The 15,311-nt window shown below is 34.4% G+C and overlaps 2 pseudogenes across 1 annotated transcript; both read right to left on the reverse strand.

The window, feature by feature from the left end:
• Positions 1–3,855: 3,855 nt before the first annotated feature.
• Positions 3,856–6,014, reverse strand: LOC143539943 (loganic acid O-methyltransferase-like; annotated as a pseudogene).
• A 6,695-nt stretch (positions 6,015–12,709) lies between these two features.
• Positions 12,710–15,309, reverse strand: LOC143539954 (protein ARV 2-like; annotated as a pseudogene). The gene is made up of 9 exons (XR_013136516.1): positions 15,127–15,309; positions 14,993–15,040; positions 14,805–14,891; positions 13,619–13,664; positions 13,437–13,519; positions 13,268–13,361; positions 13,136–13,202; positions 12,983–13,058; positions 12,710–12,905 (listed from the first exon to the last, which is right to left on the reverse strand). The product of XR_013136516.1 is annotated as a protein ARV 2-like (transcript).
• Between the last annotated feature and the right edge of the window lie 2 nt (positions 15,310–15,311).

Raw genomic sequence — 15,311 nt, forward strand, 5'->3', positions numbered from 1 at the left:
CAAAAAGTTAACAATAATGCTTTTAAACAAAAGTTCGGTTTTTGGTTCGGTTCTCAACTCGGGATGAAACCGAGGCTAGTCACCACATACCCAATACCATGGAACTTGACAAATATGAAAAATAAACTAAAATATGTAGAATTTAAGCAAGTATAACAAGTTATATGGTTAGATTTGTTAAATATATAAACAAGGACTACAAAGTCCTCCATGTAACCTTGCCTTACTAGTCCGACATTTCAACCGGCCGAGACCGGAGAAATGAAAGACCGAAGGTAAACAAGGAGTGTATATTATATATATGTTGTAACATCAAGCTTTAAGTATTGAGAAGTTAGTTAAAATGAAAGATTAGCTTATGAAGAACAACCTTAGAATTCAAGAATTTGAGAGAGAAATGAAGAAATGAGCAAGCACAAATGAAGAAGATGGGTGTGTATATATAGGGTAAGTTGAATGGTCTTTCATAATGGGTGTTTCATGAAAATGCGTTGGTTATAGACCCAAGAAAGCACAAACTACAAATGGGTCCTTCAAGTCTCCATTTTGGTAGTTTTAGTCCATGGAGTTCGTTTTGAGCGTTTTCGGGGAATTTTAAGAACCGAAAAGGGTGTTTTTTTTATCCAACAACTATAAAACAAATATTTAACATACAATTCATCATTTTGATAATATCGAAAGGTTCGGGATACAAAACGGGTCGGGTTTACATTAAGAATACAAGTATAAAATAACCCGAAATTGACAAATGTCACACAACTCTTGGCATTATAAGCCATCCACTTGTTTATGATCACATGATACTTTTCTCTAACAGCATCTTGAATATCTTTGGCAGACCAATTTGGTTTTGCTTTAAACATTGGTAAAAAGTCGGTAGCAATGTATGAATTAGTCAATTGCCTATTCTTTTTCATGTTTCTTTGGCAACTGTGTTCATTTGTTACAGATTTAATCATGTAGCTTTTTTTTCCAGTATCATATGAACAAAACAACTTGAATGGACACCCTTTTACACACTTAATACTTATTCTGCCACCTCTGTGCTTGTTACTAGAAGAAACAGACAGATTCCTACCATTTACCACGGCATACTTCTTCATAGCTGATCTAAAAGCCTCCCTACTTATAAACCTTATTCCAACATACCAGTTAAAATTTGCCCAATCAGTTTGCTTACCTACAATTGGAACATTTTCTCTGTACTTGTTGCCTCTTATGTCATCATCTTCACTATTTCCAGGTGTGTGAACATCACCATCTGAATCTTCATAACTACTGTATGTGTCTAAGTGACTGGTCCTCACATGACTTAACAAGTTCAAATCATCTGCATCTTCACTTGTTTTGTTTTTCAACAAATCATCAAGAAGCTTCTTTTGTTTTTCAACAGCCCGTTCATTCACTTGTTTTCTTGCAACATATGAGCTCCTGAACTCTTCATCCTCAGATCCCTCATCATCATCCAGATTGAAATTATAAGATTCATCCTCTGAATCATCACCAGATCCAACATCAGTAGACTCATCTGAACTACTATGAATTGGGGATGCAAGTTTATCAATTGGTGGTGAAGGTGGAGTTTGAACAATTGATGGTGATGAAATGTTGACTACTGGTGGTGGAGGTGGAGTTTTGACTACTGGTGTTGAAATCTTAACTGGTGAAATTGGGAATACCTGCTTTCTTGCTGTATTCTTGGAATACCTACGAGGACTTAAGGTAGTTGATGGAGAAGTGGCTACAATAACTGGGACTGGGTTAGCAAGAGCTTGAGGGTTAGTGGGCTGGGCTTCCATGTTAATGGGCTGGGCTTCCATGTTAATGGTCTGGGTGGGTTGGGCTTCCATGTTAATGGGCTGGGATTCCATGTTAATGGGCTGGGTGGGCTGGGATTCCATGTTAATGGGCTTGGCTTGAGGATTATTGGGCTCCGATGGCTTTGGTTTGGTTATCTTTTGGGTTTAAACATATATGATCAAACGTTCTGATGCACTTAACAAGGAAGCCATCTCATGCACTACACTATCACTATCCAACAATTTCACACGTCCATCACCGGGTATCATGGCATACAACTACAAATCTTCCTTCTTTTCATACGGATCATAATCCATTGCATAACCAAGTATCTCAAAAAAAGGATAGCTTATCAACATCTAACTCTAATGAAGTAGTTTTTACATTACCAACATACCTTAGCTTCGGAGGTTCGACCTCAAATTTCCCACCTGTCTTGAAGTCGATGATAATATTATCACCCATTGTCAGTGTTGCTAGGGTTTGGAGTGAAGCAGACGAAAATGAAGAAATTGGGGCTTGATTGAGGAGAGTGAAATGGCGATCAATCGATTAAGGAGAGAATTAGGGTGAGAGTGAATGGTGACTAATCAATTGATTAAGGAGTGACGAAATTATTAGGTTTTAGTATATTACGAATTCTATGTCATCATCCTCGTTAATTTAATCTATATGTTTTTTTAATTAATATACCAGTCAGCATCCCAGTCAGCCGGTTACGTGACAACTCAGCCGCCACGTCACAAAAACTAACGGCCGGTTAAGTTTCTGTTAATTTTCCACCCACATGCGTAGTTGGGATTATATTTTTCCATTTCGATAGTTGGTCCTTATATTTGCCAATGGGCCATACTTAGGATTATATGAGGCCAATATTCCTATATTTAAATATAAGGATATTGTTTGGCATTCATTCCCTCAATTGCATTACGCATCAACTGGTCGACAAACATGATGCATTCTACAAAACTAGATTTTGTAATCTTGGATGTCTTTCATCCTCAACCATGTTTGCGTAATCTATCACATGTATGGATTATCTTTTTCTAAATTAACTAAATATATATATCCTCAATTAATTCAAACAATATAATAACGAAACAAATATTACTCCTAACTTTTATTCAAAGTACAGTTGTCATCGACTATGTAATGGTATCTTATTTTTACCCATAAAAAAAGGTCATTCTTAACTTTTACCTAAAACCCAAGTTCCAACCCCCCGAACTCAATTTATTGGCGTTCACCTTTGGCATTGGGTTCACGAACTCAATTTTCAATCCAAAATAGAAGGTGATTGAACCCAATTTATCCAATGACATTTTCTGAAGGCGTCCAATACGTTCTAACAAAAATCAATTCATATAAGAAGTTGGGTTAGAGCATTCTCAGCCCGTTCCTTTAAATATGTGCATATTTAAAGTAGGTTTTGTAAATTACATGGTATGGGTTGTGTGGTTGTGACTTGTAAGTAGAGGAGAAAGAAAATGTTATGTGAGAATGTTAAATTTGGATTTATAATGTTCACACCGTATAATTTTTTAATATTTTATAAAAGTGGTTATAAGTAGATGATATAAAAATATATTAATAAATATATAAAAAAATATTATTTAACTGAAAATAAAAGAGAAAAACTAGTGTGTTTTAGTGTAGTTATATGAATATGATTATGAAATGGGGTTGGAATGCCCTTATTATCTAAGATAATAGGGTTGTTTTTATTTACCAATTTTACAGCACCACCCTTGAGGCGAGTCTATGCAAAGACCCATAATTTTCTATCCTTTTTAGGAAATAATTTCATCCAAACCATTTAAATGCAGATTAATAGTCAATAGAACCAGAAAAATTAACCAATCATACTTATTAGCTTAGAATATAATGCAACTCGACTTAATGGTGGATAGCGTCGTCTCACTCTTCACTAACTTCCTGCGTGGTCTCTCTCTCCCTCTCTCTACCCCCGACTTTAAAGTGAATAGTGTTGTCCCACACTTCCCTAGCTTCATGCACCCCCTTCCCCCATCTCTCTCTCTCTCTTCCGCATCAGCGTCACATCACCTTCCTTAGTCGTTTTTTCTTCCCTAAATTCATGGTGTCGTTCAAAACTCCCTATACGTTTTTTGAATAAAAACATTAACACATTTATGTACAAACAAAAATATAATAAAAAAAGCACCAATAGTTGAAGATAAACAAGTAAAAGATTTACGTGTATAAGAGCATTCATATTTGAATCTTTATCTCTGTCACTATAATTTAGCCAAAAAGCATATTTCCATCTTATTTTACAACAATTTATGACTAGGTGTGTCTGTTTGTTAGAGAAAATCTTGTACGAGTAAAAAATAACATACATCTGGATCGAGTGTTGAATGAGAGTATATGTCATACCTCACTAAAGCGGAAGACAAGGGGTGACGATCGTGCATCACAACTAAAGTTCAAAGAATTAAAATGCACTAAAAAGATAAGAGTTGTGACATACGCGAGCACGTAATGTCTAACCATGTCTTACACGTACTTCAAAATAACACCAAACAAAACAAATTATTTTGCAACTAAATATTAGCATATATGCAATTAATTCAAGCCATAACAAATGTCATGTAAGAGATTATATGAGGTTGTCGTCTTCATAAAGAACTCGTGGTTGTTTCGGACGACATGGTGTGGCTATATTGTAATAGCCAATCGATCAACTGTACATATTGCCAAAAGTCAAGTATATCGTGAGATGACAAAAGATATGTCAGTTGATTGTCATCTTATTAAGGATCGTGTGGTGGACACCAAGCAAATCCTTCATTCATTCAATCGGTTTATATCAAGACGGAATTCCAGCTTGCAAATATTCTCACCAAACATTCTGAAAAACACGGATAGATTTTATATTTGACAAGTTAGACATGATTAATATCTATGCATAAACTTATAAGGAGTCCGTAGTATTATTGTATTATTAAAGCGCATGTTTAAAGCGCATTTTTAGGTCATGGCCATTTTTTAGGTCATGTTTAAAGCGCATTTTTAGTATTATTTAGGTCATGGCCATTTTTATCGTTCATATATTATTCCACCTTACAAATTTAAAGCGCATGTTGATGCATGCACTTTAAGGAAGGCAGCATCGGTTGGCTGGGTTAGGTGCAGGAGCAGCGGCGGCGGTCGGTTAGGGAGGAGCAGCGGCGGCGACGGCTATTGCGGCGCTGGAGGTAGAGGTCGCGGTGGTGCGGTGCGGCAGTGGAGGTCACGGTGGTGATGGGGAGGAGATGAAGAGGAGGAGAAGGTAGAATGAAAGGGGGCTAGGGTTTGGAATAAGATAGAAGATGCAGAAGATCTGAAAAGAAGAAGGTCCATGTCTTCCAGGATAAGAGGGCGCGAAGACGTTTTTTAATGAAATGTCTTCAGAAAAACAAACAGTCTGCAAGCCTAAAGGTTTGTACGGTACAGACATAAGAGGCCAGGAAGATCTTTAGATAAAAAACAAACATCACCTAAGTTATAGGATGATTACCTCCTTAATTAGCCATTTCCAACAAGCACAACCCAAAACCTCTAACAACACCTTACCAATGCACTTGGAATGTGGAATTTCATTTGGCCGGGCTGACACTAGAACCACAGCAAACCACCTCTTCAACTCGTGCTGGTGCATTTCGAAACCCACACATATCTCTCTCGTATTGCTGTTTATAAGCCATCCCCACCTCTTTTTCACCACCACAATAATGAATCTCCCTTTATTCCAAGCCGAAGACACCTTATCCATCACCTCATCAGGCACTTTAGAAAGCTAATGAAGTGCAAACGAAAAGTAGACGACATGAAAAAACGAACGAGGTAACAAACGAGTGTAAAACGAGCTAGGGACACCAGCTGCGAAGTAAGGTTTATCGTTAGGAAGGGTTTGGTATTTGAGTTGTACGGAGTTTATTATGTTTTGGAGTACTGCTAGCTAGAAGGTGTTGGGGTCGACGTTTTGACGTCTAGCTTTTCGGCAATGGCTTCGTCAGTGAGCGAGATAACGACTTCATCGAGTGACTTCTACCTAAGAGTTAAGACCAATAAAATGATCATGAATAAAGATATAAATGATATTTGAGATCACAGATGATATGAAATACCTAATATGAGGAGTAGTTGGTGTAGCTAGAATCACCATCTCCACCCTTCATTGGATAGGCTTGGGAAGACTTGTTGCTCTCCATCTTTTAATATGTTTTGAAAGAACAATAGAACATGAATGCAAATGCTATCTTTATTTTTGTGCTGGTTTTCATGTTGTAATTTCAGATAGCTATAGGGTGACACAATCAAAGATTTGAAGAATTAGGGTTTACGAAAGTTGTTGGATTTTATTATCTACTATAGTTATTATTTTTTGATTTTGGGTCATACTGTTGATACATCTTCCCATGCATATGCATTCTATTTGACACCTTCGAAGGCCACCCACAAAGCACTCTGACAACCGCTTTGAGAAAAAAAAAATGTCAAAATTAGAAAATTGTTCAGAACAGTTGTTTGAACAATATCCTACGTGTTCTAACTATAAGGTTGAAACTATGAAAATTATTGGTTAGAATGACCGTTAGGCAATCTGGACAATCAAAATTAATTTTTTATGTTAAAACGGTTGTTCATCTCTATCTGGACGGCCGTTGAAACGGTATGGTATTAGATGTCAGTCGCACATGACTATATGTATAGCTGGTTCCTTTGATTTTTCATTTGTGCACTAAATCTTTTTTGTTTAGTGGTATCCCTAGTTTGAATATTAATATAATATTAACATTTTATCGTCATCATTAGTTGTTTAGCTTTTCATCTATTATGTGTCGATAACTAAGTTGAAAACATACGTTAACTTCTAAAACTTATATTCGAATGATTTATATACTTAACATTGGGCATACTACAAGAGAATTTTGAATGCTGTCAGGTATGCAAGTGAGGTACGAGCGTAGATTCTCGTTTTAGTAATCTTGTTACATTGTTTTATTAGCCATTTAAAGCATACGGAAGTTGCCACTTGCAAGTTGTCAGCTAGTAATGATATTATATATATAGAGCCGAACATCGATTCTTTTATGGTCTTCGATACAATGATCCAAGCAGGCAGCTACTAATTAAATATTCTGGATTACGTACTTGCCTAGCTAACTTGTACAAATATTTGCACATAATATAAACAACACCGTTACCTAATAATTTGTGTAGTGAACAATAGGTCACTAAAATCCATTATTACAATAAAAATTTTACCACCATGGAAATGATAATACAAATGAAGTAGATGGCCTAATTTTGAAAGGTATCCCATAGTAATATTATGATATTCTGTTTGCATCAAACATGTGTTGACATTTAATTATTATTTATTTATAAAAACCTAATCTTGAAAGGCATTCCTCAACATGAACTACTTTTTTAACTTTTTTTTTACTCTATCATACTCTTTGGATTGCTGTTTTATTATGATCTTGAGGTTATGAGCTCAAGCCGTGAAAAGCAACCTCGTGTACAAAGGATAGGGTCAGGTTGCGTACGTCATATTCATGAAGCGATCTAGCTCCTCCCTAGATCTTGCACTAATACGACATTGGTCTTGTCACTTGTGTGGCTTGCGAGTAGGCGGTAATTCTTAGACCATTTTCAATAAGGGCTCACGAGCCACTCTCTTTTATGAACATGCCCCTAATTATTTCATTTTTGCTTTATATTTTCTTTATACATATGATGTGACCTTTTTTTTCTAAAGAGAGATCACCACTACATCACAAAAATTCCCATACGCAAATTAAAAATAAATTTACTAATATGGTTGAAATAAATTTTTTAGTTTAAAAGCAATCTACCTGTCCGCCTGATTGAAGCATTTGACCAAACAAAGTGGTAGATGAGAGGGTAGGGTCTTGAGTTTGACCTTCTGGTTTATCTGACTCAGCTCTGACTATGTGTTGTGAATTGTGATACTAAGTTATCCATAATTAAGCACCTTCCATGCACTCATGTATGTATGTGTCATGCATAACATGACACTCCACCATGACTTTCGTTTATAACATGCATACATGATACATGAATTAATTAACCAACATATTTACATAAACTTGTAATGATAAAACCGTGGCCTTGAATCACATTTTCCAATTTGTTTATATCGTTGATTTATTAATTTAGTTTTGCTAATTTGTGTATGGTGTATATTTTCAATTTAAACACTAAGATAAAAGGAATTTTCACATATATCCCTTATTAAGCCTCTTAATTATATATCTTTTTAATATTAAAATCTTAATTATATATTTCCCTTTTTAACATGCAAGTACTCGTTTACCCATATTATGTGACAAAATTTGTTCATATGCCACCCAAGTTAGAAATATTTAGCTTATTAACTATGTAAAAAATATTTTTGATATTTGCTAACGATTAAAAAATTGACTCCAATAATGTGTTAATAATAAAAATAATAATAATAAAGGGATTAAAAGTTTTATAAAAGTTTACAAACATTTTAGATGAATTTCAATTTGTATCATTTAAAATTTCAGTGCGTCGAGTGATGTTTCGGAAATAATATCCATAAATTTAAATTATTAAATCTAGACATATATCCATTTGAGTAAGTCCAAATTAACAAGTGTAATTATTCTTGTTAGAAAGGGGATATTTGTAAATAAGTGTTTAACTAGTTCATTAAGGGTAAAATAGTTATTTTTTTAGTTAATTTTAATGAAATGGGGAAATATGTAATATATATGGTTTAGGGAGGGGAAATATGTAATTGATTTTTAATGGTTGGGTAAATAAGTAATTAGGGCTGTAAACGAACCGAACGAACACGAACAAGACCTTGTTCATGTTCGTTCGTTAAGAAAATAATGTGTTCACGAACGGTTCATGAACACTTACCGAACGAGCGTTTATGTTTGAGTTCGTTCATCAAGGAAATTAATGTGTTCACGAACGGTTCACGAACATAAATGAACACAAATAAAATCGGCAGAACCTAGAGATTGAGACCGATGTATTCATCAAAGTGAATATTGAAAGCCTTCAAACGAATCGAATGAACACAAACAAGGGCATGTTCTTGTTCGTTCATTTAATTTTAAAAGAACACGGACACTTAATCGAACAAATATTTATGTTCATATTCGTTTATTTAAAAATGGACATTTGTGTTCGTTGGATTAAATCTAAACGAACATATCTGAACAAAGATAAACGAACATGTATGAATAAATGTAAATGAACACAAATATAAACAAACCTAAATAAACACAAATTAACAAATATAAAACATTTAAGCAGATGACCTATCCAGATAATATTTAATTAGTTTTCTATTAATACATAAATGAACATAAATAAACAGCCATAAACGAACGTTCATGAACATAAATGAACGAACGGAACATGTATTCATGCTCGTTCGTTTAATTAAACGAACACAAATTTTGTGTTCATGTTCGTTTGTTTATTAAATAAAATAACATAAACGAACTTCCCGCCGAACGGTTCACGAAAAGATCACCGAACGCTCGGTTCGTTTACAGGCCTATATGTAATAAGGAAACTTAGGGAGGGGATATATGTAAATGCCTAAGATAAAATGATGGAAAAATTACAAGAGCATTGTGATGGATCAAAATATATATCTAGCTTCTTTTGGATCACCTCAGGGTATGCTTGGATGGAGGTAATGGAATGGGAGAAGGAATGGAATGGACAAGGGAATGAAATGGACCATTTCCATTCATTTGTCTTGTTTGGTTAACCTATATGAATTAAATGAATTATTACTTTATGTTGTTTGGTATCAAAAAAAATTGTATGAATGAAATAGAATAATAAAAACACTCCTATTTAAAAATATTTTTTTTACAAAAAAAAAAAAAAAAAACGCAATGGCAATGGTGGTGGTAGCTCCGGCGATGAAAATGGTGGTGTCGATGATGACGGTGGTAGCGGGCGATGGTTGTGGTGGTGGGGGCGGCGGTGGTCAAGTGGTGGTAGCATTGGTAGTGATGGCGATGGCAGGGCGGCGGTGACGGTGGTGGCGATGGTGACGGCGGCGGCGGTGATGGAGGTGGTGGCAACGACGACGGTGGCGGTCAGCTGGTGGTGGTCGTTGTTAGGTGGTGGTGTTGTTGAGAAAGTATGGTGAAGGAGGAATGGAATGAAAAAAAAGAAGGGGGGTGGGAATGAATAGTTTTGATGGAATGAGATTCCATGTGTAATGAATGATTTTATTCCATTGAGCAACCAAACATCACTTTTTCCATTTCCATGTAATGAATCATTCCATTCACAGTGTCATTCCTGCATACCAAACGCTACCTTAATTTGAATGCCTTAGTAATTACGTGTGTTGATAATAATATACCGTCAATGATACTCTTTTTTCTAGTTGTAACAGCTAGTTGATGAGTTATGAAAGTAAATCATCGAAAGTCTTTCACTCACATAATATTTAACAAAAAGGTTTTTACAGCCAATTTCAAGAAAATATTAAAGTGAGTTAATATGCATGCAACGACAATCATACCCATTACCCAGTAAATCCTACAAATCCGTTAATATGTATACAACGAAGATTTAAAAATATAAACGAATATACAAAAGAATAAGGTAGCGTTTGGTAGAAGGGAATGAGAGAGGGAATGGAATGGGTCATTCCAAATGAATGAAAAAAACCATGTTTGGTTGTCATGTGGTAATGAAATGAGTCATTCCATAATGAATGAAATTCCTCACAAATATAGGATTTTCATTCTTTAAGGAGTAAGTGTTTTTTTTTCCATTCCTTCAAGGAATGGAATCAACAACAATAATAATAACAAAATATTATGATTATTATTATATTATTGTTATTAATTTTATTATATTATCATTATTTTTTATAATATAATATAAAAATTATTATATTAGAGTTATTATCGTATTACCAATATTAGTACAATTATTTGACGAGTTAACGCTTCATAATACGTATGCGTGATTCAACATTTTTATGATTATTTTTATTCGCTTTAGTGGTCTCGTTGAAGCGTGCAGGTCTTAAAATGAGTTAATACGAATATTCATATTATTAATATTATTTATTATTAATAATGAGCATTCCATTCTATACGGTAACCAAACATGACAATGAAATGGTAATAGTCAATTTCATTCATTTGTTCATTTTATTATCACATTCATTATATTCAGTCGTACCAAACATACCCTAAGTATCACAATCTCAATGAGTGCCCCCAATATGGGGACAGTTCCTCGGTTTTGAATTTTAATCTCCCCATAACACGACCAAAACGGTAGGTGAAATGTAAACATTTTAATATTTTATAAATTAAAGTTATCCATTTTAGTTTGACGAAAATAGGTTTTTAAGAGAGTAAAAACATGAAAGAGTAACCAGGTGGATATTGGACATTGGAGGGTAGGTACGACATAATTGTCGTTTTAAGCGTGACAAATAGGATGTGGGTCCCACTCCTTGTCGTATCCAACGTCACTGTGATCTGTTTGTGGGCCGTGGCCCATGGGTATTGAAACGATGATACGTGGATTTGGACTTTACTTTTAAAAATAATATTTTTTTTATATTGAATTGAAATAAAATAAACAAAGCAGAGTGGTGCATCTACTTCAAGTCTACCAAGGCATGAAGCATGACTTCATAGCACTTAAAGTTCCAGAAGGCATCAGCCCCATGATGATTATTTTAATCTTAATAAAAAAAGTTATTGGATTTTAATAATCTTAATCCGGACAATATTTACAGACAATCTAAACTTTGAGTGAATTTTTCTTCAACAATCCCATACATATTTTCCAGATCATCAAAAAACTAACAGGATCACTTTTCAGTTAGTATGGAATTACTGAAGAAAAATACGTTCAAAATTGGGGTACAGTCTGTAAACATTTCCTAAGTTGGAATTAATCTAGAGTTCTCAACCGGTAGGTGGAAGTTGGGATCACTAAAGCAATAACCCAATAAAAAATGGCAAATACCATTAAAAACCAATATACATTCAGCTTTTTCTCACAAAAGTTTCATAACAATTTTTTGCGCGTTAAAGTCCTTGCACATGTCAAATTTGAACAAAAAAATGACTTAACTTATAAAACACTATGAAATTGATAATTTTTTTTTTGCTTACGACTTTATTTTTTCCTTAAGCGCGCATGTGTGGATAGATAAGTTCTTCCAGCGTTATATATAAACCTAGATAACAAAATTCACCGCAGGGTGAAACGAAGCGTATTCGGTCGATGTTGGTTAGGTTCGTTAGGGTAACATGTATCGGATTATTTCCAGCATTGGAATTAAACAAAAAAAGCTGTCGATGTAAAATGACAACAAATGAACATATTTAAAATAGAAACACGCGCGTTATGAAGGTCAACTACTGCGAACTCGTTCAGTATCAATGGGCACCACAAAAACGGCCACAAATTAGGAATATTAACAAAACTAAAACTAAAAAAATAAAATATAAACAAAATGTTGCTGTTGGGAGTTGCAAAATAAACTCACACAAAAATAATAAGTCACGTTGGAGTTTGTTAACTGTGTAAGTGAATATGATAAACCACTCAACCACAGTGAAACTTTTATCTTTTTTTTTTGTTTGCCTAATAACTAAACTAAGAAACATAACTGAAAAATAACACATAAGCAAAACAAAACAAAAAAATCAAATTCATATTGTTTCAATAAGTTACGTCACTTTTTTGATCAAATTTAACATGTGCAAGGACTTTAACATGCAAAAAAATTTTAAGAGACTTTTGTGAGAAAAAACTGAAATTATGTTGGTTTTTTATGGTATTTGCCCTAAAAAATACCAATTGTAAAAAAAAATTATTGTACATTTATGAAGATTAGTGTGTTACAAACAAAACAAAGTATACATATGAATACATTAATCACTTGTGTAAACATTTTACATCTCCTGTTCTGCTTCAGAGCGTGATTAAGTTCGCGAGGTTAATGTTTAGTGCTAAACTGACGAAGAACTTGACGGCATGTGCACACAGGCAAACACCAAAACATTTACTTATTGCTGACTCACTCATCACTGAAAAACCACAAGTTAGCACCAAACCACTTTTATGAAATTGAAAAGCAAGCAACATCTTAAACCGTGCTTCTTACCATTTAAAGCCAGCGTGTTTGATGACAAGACAAATATATCGATTATGAAAATCACCGAAGAAGGAAACTCCCACACCTGATAAAAAACAAACTCGATAATAAAGTAATATTATTTGCACGGGATTCAGAAGAATTTAGAACAAGTAGGCGTACCATCATTGCAAAAAGGAACAATTTTAAGTAGCTTGATGCAAGGATAGTGAGCCATATGTTTTTGTACCTGAAAAGGGATCAGTATCGCATTAATAATATAATAAAACACAAAAATATAAAAAATATGCTTACCTGGAGACTTCGGAGGACGTATCAAGAAAGATCTCGTTCCAAGAACTAATATACTAATAAACAAAAGATTTCCAACAACAGCATCCAGCAATATCTATAATCATAAGCAGGTTTTGAGTCCAATATTTAATGTTATAGATTTCAAGCATGAAAACGGTTATATTCATACCTTTCCGCAGCCCCAGATCAAAGAAGCCGTGCTCGGATTTGAACCTGAATCCTCATTATTTGGAAGTAAAATGGATATTCTGTCTTGAGTAGCTAAGGTTAACAGACTAACAAGATTGAGTATGTGATTACTGATTATTATCTTACTAGTTTAATGAGTTATCATGTGTGTAAAATGGATACAAGCATCTAAGAAGAGAAACCCGAATGTCAGCTTCCACGTTAGTCCCTGCAATAACACGATAAGTTTAATCACTAAATATAGATTCCAAACAACTAATTGCATCGTAGGGCGTGTTCGTTTCACGGACTTTTTTTAAAGGATTTGGAATTGGAATTGGAATGGAATGGAATGGAATGGAATGTTTGAAAATCCCTATCATGTGTTTGGTTGGTTAATATCATAATATGTATTGGAATTGGAATTGGTTTCGAGCTGACACGAGTTTTCGCACTGGACGGGTTGTGTTTCAGTTTCCTTTGATCTTTTTGGTCGGTTTCGGAGCACTAGACGGGTTGGGTTTCGGTTTCTTTTGTTTGTTTTTGGTCGGTTACGAATTCGTTTTCGGCCTTTTGTTTCGTTGTGGTCGGTTTTTTCAGTTTCATTTCTGTTCGGTTTTAGTTTTTTTGTTTCGTTTTGTTCGATTTTTTCGGTTTCCATCAATTCGGTTCAGTTTTGGTTTGTGTTTAGTTTTCGTCGACTTTCGGTTTCGGTTCATTTCTCTTTTTCTTTTTTTTTTCTTTTTCTTTTTTCTTAAAGAACAAGGGCAAAGGCGGAAACGTTTTAGTTTTTTTTACATTTTTCGTTTTTTATTTATATTTTGAGTTGTGTTTTTTTTTTATTTTTTTGAATTTTTTTGGAGGTGTTTTTATTAAAAAATTTCAAAAAAATTAATAAAAAAATCATAACTCAAAATATACATCAAAAACGAAAAATGTAAAAAAACTAAAACGTTTCCGCCTTTGCCCTCGTTCTGCAAAAAAAAAAAAAAAAACCGACCCGAAACCCACCCGTTATGACCCGAACCTTTTGACCCTAACCCGTTCCGACCCGAACCAAAACAACCCTTCTTTTAGTTGAGCCATTCCGACCCTAACCCGTTCCAACCCATGAAAACGACCCAACCCAACCCATTTGCCACCCTAGTACTGATTAGGGTTAATAAAACAATCCTTTATTTTCCATAACAATCCTTATAAAATAGGTGGGATTTTAAAATCCCATGAAATGTGGGATTTGATGGGATTTAGTTTCCGTTCCCATTATTTCATTTAATGAAACGAACATATCAATTCATGGGATTTAAAATCCCATTCCTTAGAATTCCTTCCAAATCCTTGAAACGAATAGGACCTTAGTGATATGTACAAAGTTAATAGCTTTGGGATCAAACATGTTGTAGAACAGATGTCGATACGCCTTCGCCTTATGAAGGATCAAATCAATTAGAAGAATCTAAAGAAAGTAAGGATGAAAGTTAGAGCATAGCTCAAAGTCTGAAACCAAAGTATGTATATATGATGCATACATATAAACAAAAAGTAGGCTTCTTTTACCATGATTTCACATTCAATGTATTCATCTGCAACTGCTCTGCAATTTTGCTGTTGTCACAATTTAAATGAATGGTTGCATAACCTAAACAAGCAACACAAACAGTTATGATTGAATGCTTAAATATACAACTTACACATTTCATGAGGCGGATATTTCCTGGTGAATATTGCACATATAGACTTTTTATATGATGTCCGCATTGGACACATCGATAATCCATCTCATTCAATCAATGATTTGTCACTTTGTCCTTCCTGAAAGTCGTATTAAACGAAACTGAGAACCGTTGGTAACCAATTCCATGTATAAAAACATTGA

The sequence above is a fragment of the Bidens hawaiensis genome, unplaced genomic scaffold (genome assembly GCF_021521415.1).
Source record: "Bidens hawaiensis isolate Kalapana, Puna unplaced genomic scaffold, B.hawaiensis_p1.1 tig00012097_1, whole genome shotgun sequence".
Lineage (NCBI taxonomy): Eukaryota > Viridiplantae > Streptophyta > Magnoliopsida > Asterales > Asteraceae > Bidens > Bidens hawaiensis.